Source organism: Pteropus alecto, unplaced genomic scaffold (genome assembly GCF_000325575.1).
Source record: "Pteropus alecto unplaced genomic scaffold, ASM32557v1 scaffold40, whole genome shotgun sequence".
Taxonomy (NCBI): Eukaryota; Metazoa; Chordata; class Mammalia; order Chiroptera; family Pteropodidae; genus Pteropus; species Pteropus alecto.
Window position 1 is genome coordinate 9,826,198 of NW_006431919.1, and position 12,188 is coordinate 9,838,385.

Here is a 12,188-nt window from a genome sequence, read left to right on the forward strand (position 1 = left end):
TACAATTTTAAAAAGTGGTTAATTTATTATAGTAGTAATTGCAAGAGTTTGTCAATGAGAATCCTAAATGTTCTAATCAAGGTAAGTTTCCCAGGAGAGGTGACATTTATACTAAAACTTATGCAGCTTCCCAGCTAACTAAACAATATTATCTTAATCTGTACTTCATGAGAATTTTAATCCCAGGATTATGAATCAGCAGGACAGGCTCTTCCCTTTTGAGAAACAGTTCTTAAAAATGGAGTACTGGCCTTGGAGTCTCAGAGCCAGCATTTCTCAATTGTGTCTAGGATGTAAATTTATACTATTTCTTTGCATTTTGCTTCCATTAACTATACATAGGGCTTTTAATACATGCCTGATCTATCCAGAATATTATGATGACAATTAAATATATAACTCAAATGCAATCCGTAAACTACAAAAAGCTAGATACAATGAATAAAGCATTTACATATATATTGCGACATGTTTCATCCATTAGAGGCCTAAGGGTCCAATGTAATTGCTCTTTCACCCTTATATGGAGGACTAAATGAAGGGCCAAATATTCATTTGAAAGGATAATTACCATTCTATTTTAAAATCAGTTCATAATGTCCTACTTGAGGGCTTAAAAAAAACTAGAATCATGTATTTATTCATCTCTGCAACCTGAGAGTCTAGTGCAGTCTTAGGGTACAAACTGAATGAATGAGCAAATGTGTATTGGGTTTTTGCACATATCTGCACACTTCTGTGGATAAAATACGCCTTTCAATCTCTGTGAAGTCCCTGATTTTTTCTAAACCTTGTTGACATTTATACTCTAATTTGCTTATATAATTAAAAAAATGATTTTTAAGATATTATCTACTAAAAAAATTGGACAGTTTTTATAGGAAAAGTATAATCCATTGACTGAAAAAAAATTTTTTCTGGTTTCACAAATATGTAAATTTTGATCGCATTCAGAAGTCAGTATAGGGCTGACTTCTACATGAGTATCATAGAATCAAATTTCTATTCGAACGAAAGATATATATGAAACTTTTCAAGGTATATCAAATAATTGTAGGTAAAATTTATTGTAGTGGATCACTTTAGGCCGTATTCTAAACTATTCTGTAACATCTCACTTTAGTAAAGAATTAGTCTGAGGATTTCTAGAATAGCATCTCGACATAATAAAAATAACCTTGAAGACTTATAAATTATATAACTAAAAAATAGAATATGGACCAAATGCATTTTTTTGCATGTATCTATGTTACAAATAGCCTAACAGGTAGGATATAAATAAAATATACAATTACTATTGTACTTGAGAGAACACATTTAGTGATCTCCAATTCTTGGAGATAAAATGGAATATCTATCTGTTTATTATTTCAATTAGAAGATAAAGCTACTTAAGCTTCTTTGATAATAAGCCCTCTTAAGATTTAGGGGAGATAATATTGTTTGGATGGTGCTGGAGTTTATCAGTCAGCTGAGATGTGTTCGGACACAGAAAATTGTATTCTCTTTTGTGCTAAATAAATGGTAATATTGGGAGATCCTGTGTCATAAGCTAACTCTTGTTATTTGTCAGCAAGGCAATGCCTACTAAGAAATGCTCCCAGACAGACACTGGTGATTCTGCTAACTGTCACAACAATTTTCATTTCATTTATTTTTATGTGACACATTATGACACTGTCAAGAATGGAAGAAACTCCTGAATCTAAATAAATGTTATTGGACTTAAAAAGCCTCTTTCCCAGGCTTCCATCCGCCCAAGATAAACCCTTTGAACTTTCATGTAGAGAGCATACCCTCCACATTCGACAACCCTACCTTCAATAATTTGTCTCACAGCTGGTTTATTCAAACTGAAGAAAAAAATCAGAAACCACTTTTGGGTGCTTTACACTCTATGGCATGACCAAGCAAGAAAGACTTAATCACAACTAAAATCACTGACTTTCAATGCGTAACAAGATGGAGTAAGGCCACTACAGACTCTCTCTCACACTAATTACAATTAACCATCCTAGAAGGAATTAAAAAAAAAAAATCACTTAAAGACTAGGTAAAGTAAACCCTAGTAGGCAGTTTGGGGAGGGAATCAAAATGTGTAGAAAGACCATTCCAATGGTGAGACTGTTTATTTTTTTCTCCTTCATATGTCTCCTTAAATGTGCACACATGCAAAGACATATGTGCACACGCGCGCGCGCGCGTGCGCACACAGAGCCACCATAAATAAATGGAAAGATATACTATGTTCTTGGTTTAAAAAGTGAGTACTGTTAAAATGTCAATTCTCCCAAATTGGTCTATAAATAAAATTTGATCCCAATTAAAATCCAAGCAGGAATTTTTATAGATATGCAAAAGCTAATTCTAAAATCTATATAGAAAGCAAAGGAATACGAATATCCAAACAACTTTAAAAGAAAAGAACAAAATTAGAGGACTCACTATCTGATTTCAAGATTTACTATTAAGCTACACTAACACAGTAGTACTGATAGAAATATAGATCAATAAAATAGAAGAATCTAAAATAAACCTGCACAAATATGTTCAATGATTTCTGACAAAGGTACAAAGACAACAGATTGGAGAAAGCATAAACTTTTTAACGAATAGTCTGGATCAACTATAACATCCACATGTGAACAAATGAATGAATGAAAACCTCAGCACATACTTTATGCTTTATGTAAAAATTAACCCAAAATGAGTCATAGACTTAAATGTAAAATCCGAAACTATAAAACTTTAAGAAAACATGGGAGAAATCATCTGTGACCTTGAGTTAGGCTAAATTTTCTTAGCTACAGAACCAAAAGAACAAGCAATAACAAAATATTGATAATTTGAACCTCAACAAAATTTAAAATTATTCCATGAAGGATGTTAGTAAGATAGTGAAAAAACAAACTAAATTTTCAACTCATATATCTGACAAAGCACAGGTATCCAGAATACATAAATGTATAAAGAATTTTCAAAACTCAACAAACAACCCCATAAAAAAAATAAGCAGAAATGTGAAGAGACACTTAACCAATGAGGATGTACAAATGGCAAATAAGCACACAAAATGATGTACATCATTAGTCATTATGGAAAATTAAATTAAAAACTAAAATGAGATCATATTACACACCCATTAGAAAAGCTAAAATAAAAGCATTAAAAATTCACTGATACTTCCATGAGCTGGTACTGATACAGAACAATGAAACTCTTAAACATTGCAGGTGGGAATACAAAGTATCAGCCACTTGGAAAACAGTTTGCCATTTACTTGAAAAACAGTTTGACAGTTTCTTAGAAAGTTAACTTGCTCTTGACATATGAGCTAGCAATCCTACTCCTGTGTGCAAACGTTTACAGCAGCTCTACATTAATCATCAAAAACTGGAAGCCATCTGGATGAATGTTCTTCAGCAGATGACGAGATAAACTGTGGTACATTCATGAATCAGAATACTATTCGGCAATAGCAAAGAAAGAACTACGAATGTGTGCAACATCGTCAGTGGTTTTCATATAAAGAAAATTAAGTAAATGAAGTCAGATTCCAAAGCCTACATATTACATAATTCCATTAATATGCCTTTCTGTAAAAGGTAAAACTGTAAGGACAAAGAATAGATTAGCGGTTCCCTAGAAGTAGAAATGGGGGAGAGGTTGACCACAGAGGGCCAGCATAAGGGAATGATTTTGGGTAACAGAAAAGTTCTGCATTTTCATTGCAGTGGTGGATCATGATCTCAGGCATTTGTCAAAACTCATACAATTGTAAACTAAAGTGAGTGCATTTTTCTGTATGTAAATAAAAAATAAATTAAAACTGTTTTTAAATATACACGGTCTCTAGGGTCAGACACATCTAGGTTCATGTCCTAATACTTTCATGTCCCTTTGTAGTGACCTTGAGTGCATCCTCTAAAGTCTCTGCACCTGTTTCCAACTCAAAAGAACAGCTAAAGCTAATTAACTTAGGATTGGGTAAATAAGAACTGCTTTGATATCTAGGGGAAAAAATGTAGAATAATGCTACAAAATAAATCTCCACCATACATACCGGGGTCATACAGCTCCATCAGGGTGGATTGACAAGACCACCACTGAATAGGGTCATGATTCTACTGTATAATATTAGAGGTAATTGGACTAGGTAGTTTCCAAGGCCACTTCTAAGCATAAGATGATTCCATTCCAGGAAATGCTTTACTGACCGTGTATTCAAATGCATCCTGCCACTTCAAAATCTTCTACACATCTAAAATACTTTTTGTATGTGTTTTTTGCTGTCTTCGTAACTTGTTTTCTAATACCAAGACGCAAACTTTTCCTGTTTCTTTGGCTTAGTGTTATATATAAAAAACAGTACAGCAAAAAAACAAACAATCCAGTTACAAAATGGGCAGAAGACCTGAACAGATACTTCTCCAAAGAGGAAATACAGGTGGTAACAGACATATGAAAAGATGCTCAAGGTCGCTAATCATCAGAGAAATGCAAATTAATACCACAATGAGATATCACCTCACACCTGTCAGAATGCCTATCATCAATAAATGAAAAAACAGCAAGTGTTGGCGAGGATGTGGAGAAAGGGAACCCTCGTACATTGTTGGTGGAACTGCAAATTGGTACAGCCGCTATGGAAAACAGTATGGAGGTTTCTCAAAAAACTAAAAATGGATATACCTTTTGCCCCAACAATTGCACTTCTGGGTATTTATTCAAAGAAAACCAAAACAATAATTCATAAAGATCTATGCACTCCAATATTCATGGCAGCACAATTTACAATAGCCAAGATATGGAAGCAACCTAAATACCCATCAAGAGATGATTGAATAAAGAAATTATGGATCACGTATACAATGGAATACTACTCAGCCATTAAAAAAAAATGAAATCCTACCATTTGCAATGACATAGATGGACCTAGACGTTATCATGCTAAGTGAAATAAGTCAGACAGAGAAAGATAAATACCATATGATTTCACTTATTTGTGGAATCTAAGGAACAAAAAGAACAAACTAATCAAAAACAGACTCATAAATATAGCGGACAATCTGGTGACAGACGGAGGGGAAGGGGGTTAGGGGACTGGGAGAATGGGGTGAAGAATTATAGAAGTACAAATTAGTAGTTGATAGGTGGGCATGACGATGGGGAGCACGGCACAGGGAATGCAGTTAGCATTAATATGATGGCTAAGTGAAGGGTCAGGGGAGGAAAGGAGCGATTGGGGGAATCGTTTTATGAACAATATAGAAGTCTAACCAATATACTGTATACTTGAAACTAATTTAAATAAATAAATTTATTTTAAAAAAACAATAATTTGTGTTTCTTATCTTTTTTTTAACTTTATTTTGTGAATTGCCTATTCACGTTTTTTGAACATTTTTCTGCTTGAATGTTTATCTTCTGCTATTAGATATTTGGATATATACAATAACATTTTGTTACTTTACTGTTTTCTTTTAATTTTTATATTTATTATAATTTTCATTTTATAGTTTAAAACAAAAATAGATTAGGATTCTAAGTTATTTCCTCAATTAAAAATTTCTATTTATCCTGTCATGGGAGAAAATACATTATATGTGATGCAGAAATAATCACTTAAATATCACACAGTAAGATATACTAAGTACATTCATAGTAAATTCAAAGTATATCCTCAACATCATAAGCTGTCACCTCCTTGAAAGCAAAGATTGTTCCTTATTTCTGTGTATGTAGACTATATTGTGCATACTTTCTAGCAAATCATATAAGCTAAAATTGCCTGTTAAACGGTATAAATCTCCTTGTGAACGCTTGGGAGTATATACAGAGTTCTATAAACTATGCATACCCTCTGCTCTGACATTTACATTCCTAGGGATATTTGTAGAAAATAATTAAGCAGTACATTCTGACAGCTCTATCTCCAAATATTAGCACAAATCTCTTACTTCTCTCTGTCCCCAATACTAACAATTTCGTTTAAGACACCATTATTCGTGAGTGACTGTAATGCCGCCATTACTGTCTCCTTGCTTCTAACCCTTCCACAGATCACATGTCTCCCTTAGTCAATATCATCCAAAGGCTTTTCATCACTCTTAGAATAAAACCCAAACTTATCACCTTGGCCTTTAAAGTCCCACATGACCTGGACTCTCTACATCTCATTGATCTTACCTCCTGTTACCTTTTCTCTTCCTTTACCTCAACTCACTAGACCCATCCATACTAGCGTTTACTCTGTTTTACAAATACTCTAATCTCCTTTAGCACTACAAGCTTCATCTTAATGACTGACAAACTGGAAAATCTACGTTCCTATGCATGGATAGTTCTTCCCTGGGACTCAGAGTTCAACCCAAAGGTCAAACGAACTCAACAGGTCCTTTCCTGACCATCTTACTCCCCACCCCTGTAAGTCCTATGGCATCCTCCATTTCTATTATGTTTATAGTATCGACCATTTTTTTCAACAAAACATATTCATTTACTGGTTTGCTTTTTTATTTTTGATCTCCACCAACTAGAAGATAAGTTTCATGAAAATATGAAGCTTTCTCAAACTTGTTCATTCTGTATCCTCATGCCAAAAGAAAGCTTAGCACAGAGTAGCAATAAAAATCTATTGAAAGATATGAAAGAATGAAAGACAGTACATATACATTTCTCTCCCCTAAACACTTATTGCATAAGCAATAAAATTTAAAAAATTAGTAAAAGCCATTAGCATGAAATTGAGTAAATAATACATAGTACAAATATATAATGGAACATATACAGGAATTAAAATATTGCAAAAATATTTATTGACATGAATAGATGTTCTCAATACACTATTAATATTTTACATTATGTGTTATTTTTAAAAAGAATGCTGCAAAACAATATGCACAATATGATCCTGTTTTGGAAATATATATCTATATATTGGAAAAATATGTCTAAAAGAAAATAGGAATATTAACGGTGGTATCTCTGTGTGGTGAGATAAGCGATTTTTAATTCATTTGTTAATCTATACATTTTTGTTTTCTAAAAATAAATTATTTCTGCAACAAAAACTATATAAACAAACAATTCCTGTTGGATTATAAAAATAGCATCTAATATTACAAATATGTCTTCATTCTCTGCGTATTTTAAAGCTCAGTATGAAGAAAAAGGAAATACGGTCACAAATAAATTAGAAACCCTCAGCCTCTCAGCTATTGTCAACTAATAGCATGCATCTCCTTTGTACTGAGCAAGAGGTTTTATCTAGAAACCCACAAGAAAATATTTGAGTGATCAACCATTTTTCCTTTTCCAGAGAGTTCACATTTAAGTCATCACTGAGAACTAAAAATCCATCCCGTTTTTCCTCCTAAACATGAAAAAACGTAGATTCGAGAATATTCCTCTGGCACCAACTTCACCCTCATTGCGAGGACATTTCATTTGATGCTTAACATACAGCCTTCACATATGTTTCTTGTTTAATATTCAGGTTAGATGAACATGTGCCTGTGTGCATGGGTATGTATGTTCACTCTACTTTTAGCTCTAATAGTACCCCCTATCCTGCAACACGAGCTCAAGTCAATGGATTCATCTACAAAGCTTTCAAAGAGACTCCATTGTTTGTAGAGTCCAAACTCCTTACAAGGCTCTTCACAGCCTGTTTTACTCTCTTCACTTCTCTGCATCTCCATTTCCTCATCCAAAGTGAACAAACTGACTTAGAGTAGATAACCCCTGTGTAAGAGTCTCAGATGTATTAAGATTCTGTCATTCCATTTGTCTTTGACTAATCACCTTTCTGAAGCTTTTGTTTGAACAAATCTTTTCTACCTACCCAACATGTCTTTTACTTTCCATTTTCCGTATTCTTTCCCCATGCCTCTCCTTCTCAGCCCACCCGAGTCCTACCCATCCTCTGAGCATTCATAAAGACCTCTCCACTTCTACCTCTGTCACGGTCCACATTTATCCTCTGAGTCCTTTAATGCAGTGATCTGTAGCATCCTAAGCATTACTAAATTGAACTGTTACCTCTTGTAACATTATTTAGAGAGGGGCAATGCCCCCAACTAAACTATACTGTGTCCTCTGAAGTCAGAAACCATGCCATCAGTTCTTTACAAAGTGACTCAAGCATCTTGTCTGTAACATGACTGATCCTTTATGAATGTTTATTCATGGACACATGGAAGCTTGCTCTCAGTTCGTTGCTTTTCCACATGGGTTTCAAATTTAGATTTTTTTTAAATTCCTTTATTAATCATTATTCTTAAATACCCCAAGAAATTTGTTCTCCCTATCGCTGCCATGTGAAAGCGAATTTTCATTCCATGTCTACCCCAAATGTTCAAATACCCTCAGAGCTACTGGTGTTCTCCCCATTTTTCATAGCTTCTTTAATTCTACTGGAGAAGTCCTTAGGGTTATGAATGAGGATTTTTAAAGGACACAAGTCATCTAACCAAAGCAAAAAAAAAAACCACCTCAGAGAGAAACGCAAATATTCCTACAAAGCCCTCTCCAAGTTCCTAGTTCTTTAAATGCTCTCTTTCTTCCACATCTGAGCCCACAAATTGCTGATCTAATTACAGGTCATGGTAATATCGCCACATTCTCAACCTGCTAAACTAGAATGCAGCAGAGTAAAACTCAGCTTCCCTTTAATAGAAGTCATCACGCCAGATGTTCAATTGCAACATTCTGTAAGAAGCACATGGTAGCAGCTCTGACTAATTGCTAGAGACACATTCAGGATATGAGAGATGCACCTACAATCGCCCATAAGGGAAATCCAAGTTCAGAAGTGATTGATTATTTTCTTATATGTGAAACTAAAATGCACATGGTCAAGGTGATGAGCTTTTCCACTCTTTTGCTTAGTACATTTTGCATTTTATTACAGACTTATCATTGATAATGAGACTAATTCTAAGGATGGCTAAAAAATTGAGCCAGTATACCTTAATACAGCAGGGGGCTAAATTCACCCTGAAATAATCAACATTAAAAATTCACTTTGTATTTATGATTTGTCTCCTATCGTTTTGTGCTTTTTTATTACCCTATAGGTTCATTTCAAATTGCTTTAGAGTATTTTTTAATCCAATTAGTCTGTCCCCTATTTTAATATCTAACATTGGCCCTAGGCTAACACTTTTTACACACATTATCTCATTAATCATCACAACAGCCCTATAAGTTATGTACTGAATTTACAATTTATTGGCTGTTGTGAGACCATGGGCATGCTATGTAACCTCCATGAGATGTCATGCTCTGTAAAACAAAAGAAATAATAGTTTCTACTAGTAAAATAAGTTCACCCAAGGAAAGTGATTAGTAGAATGCCTGACTCAGATTAAGTGTTCTATAAATGTCTGCTGTTTTTATCATTATTTCCATTTTCCAGGTGACACATCTAAAACATAGAGAGGTGAGTGACTTTTCTGATGTTACTCAGTCAATAATTTTCTAATTTATGATTTGGCTAGGGGGCTCTCTGACCATAGAGCCCACGTTCTTGAGCTAAATCAGCCGACGTGGAACACTCACCTCACTGGCAGTTTTGATTTGGACTGATCATTTCCCAACATTGCTCCTATTCTCCTCTACCCACCTCCAAAAACTGAGGGAGAAAAATCTATCTATCTGTCACCAGCCAGCCAGCCACCTAGTCGTCTGGCCATCCAGCCATATAGCAACAACAACAACAACAAACCTACAACAACAACAACAACAACAACAACAAACCTACAACGATTTTGGGCGAACATAAAATAAATTATTTTTGGCTGGTAAAAAGACGAATATTGATCCCTGAGAATTCTCTGAGATCTGAGTGCTGAAGTTGTACATACATACACATATTCCTGAATACACACAAATACAGAGACTCAATTTTATACAAAAGGTGACTGCATTAACTCACTTTGATCCTGCAGAATAATTAAACAGTGTCCGGAAGAGTATATAACTTGCTACTGAGAAGCCCAAAGTGACCAGAGGGACTACAGGGTGCTAGTATAGTAATATACTTATTCAGAAGTAATTCAAGTGGAAAACTACTTCTAGCAAACTAAAACATGCTCAGCTTAGATTCATAACATTTCAAGAAGTTTTTTCAGTAGAATGGTGGCAATGATTATTTAACTCTTTATTGAACTACAAGAAGTAGACATTTTTTGTTAGTTAAAGATGTTTGAATTTTGTCAGTTTTATGTGGTAACCATTCGAAAAAGAATCTCAACAGATTTTTCTAAATAATATTATAATGACTATTTATACAACCTGATTATTACAAAATAGCAGAAGTTGGGCACTATGCCATGATTCAAACTGAAGAAAAGTGCAGATAAAATGAGATAAGTTTCATAAATATTTTTAAATAAATGAAACAAACTTCTTTCCTTCTAATAGAACATGTTTGGTGAAGTAGATCAGGAAAAATTAACTTGGGATATATATATATCCTTCAAGGAAAACTACATTTATGGCTCATTGACATGATGACATTAATTTTTAAAAACTCACATTGAATAACAGAAGTTACATGCATACCACCATTCTAATTTCAAACCAAAGAAATTCATTGAGTGATCACTGATATAAATTGCTACTTTCACTGGCTGTGGTACATATCATGGTGATCTGGAAAGTGATCTTTGAAATTTGCGTGGTTCAGTTTTAGGAATCCATTTTCTGTCTACAGTATACTTGCCAGTGGTGCAAATTATTCTTAATTACACCAAAATAAAATGATTTATGAAATGATTCTTGCGTTTGTTTATCCCCTGTGGAGTTTCCTACAATGGTTCAATAATCTGCTGGTTACAAAGAATAACTTTATGAGAGAGATTGGGGAGAAGGGAATAGACAAACAAATCTCACGTAGATTTACATGAGCATCCGTCACGGTTGACTACAAAGCATACTACATATTATATGTCCTCCTTTCAAATAAATTTGTTTTACCTTATTTATGCATACTTGCGATGGGTAGAAACCATCCTCTATTTGACTATTTTATTTTTCTTTCAATTCTAAGTAGTGAATTTTATAGGAAAAGTTTAAAGTAGAAGAAAACTGACAGAGAGACAGGAAGGGCTATGCAGACTTTTTCTGAAATTTTAGTTGCTTGTTTTTGTTCTGCTCAGCATGGGATAGGCTTATTCCCTCTAAAGCAGCAGCCTCTGAAGAGATCTGACAGTATCAAAAAGAAAGGACATTTTAAAATAAATACATATAACTGCTTTCATATTTTTGACCAGCCTGTAGAAGATGAGAAGGTGGTCAATTTGAAGACCTCAGCTGGAGCAAAGAGAGTATGCTGAGTCCACGCATCCAAGAGAATACCTGATGTGCTCAGATGAAATGGAAATGCATATGATTCACTTTGGAAGCAAAGATGATTTTAAAAAAAAATGTTATGAAAGTGGCATTGGGCACACAGCTTTACCACTGACTCTGGCTTCATCACTCTTAATATTCACTGAATGCACCAAAAGGCTAAAATTGGGGGGGTGGGGGGTGTTGAAGTCACATGCCCTTCCTTTGTGTAATGACCCACTAGCTGCCTTTGGCAAGTGCAGAGTCAGCACTTGACAATCCTTAAATTGGGTGCCCTCACACCCCACTCTACTTTTGGGCCTGCATGATGTACAGGCATGCCTCTCAGCAGCCTTCAAAAATTGTGCTGACTGGTTTTTATTATCACAAAACTGATTATACAAAATATGAACACTACATAAAGATATAACGAAGAAATTTAAATAGCTCGAAATATCACTATCCAGAGTAACCATGTACACATAAGAACTTTCCTTTAGATAATTTTTCAATGACATTTTCTCATTATTAAAAATTGAGGATCTTATCCCTTATGAATACACACAACTTCATAATCTCTGTATTTTTATAAAGCCAAGCAGGGGACAACTGTCCCAGCCCTCCCCCCACACTCTCTCCTAATTATTTTTGAGGACAGCAAATGCAAACCAGTACAATGTGTCACGTTCAGACCACAGTGGCCCTCTCTCTTCCCTTCCATGACCCTGGGGAATGACAGAGCCCTAAATGGAAAGAACCCGAGTCTCTGAGTCACAGCATAAAGAAAAGCTGCCTGCTAAAAATGGAACAACTTTACTAGTCTGTTCAATGAGTGAGAAACAAATTTTTAT

General features: G+C 34.6%; 1 protein-coding gene across 3 annotated transcripts in view; it reads right to left on the reverse strand.

The window, feature by feature from the left end:
• Window positions 1-12,188, reverse strand: part of GABRB2 (gamma-aminobutyric acid type A receptor beta2 subunit) — a 203,893-nt gene that overhangs the window by 134,074 nt on the left and 57,631 nt on the right. The window lies entirely within an intron of this gene.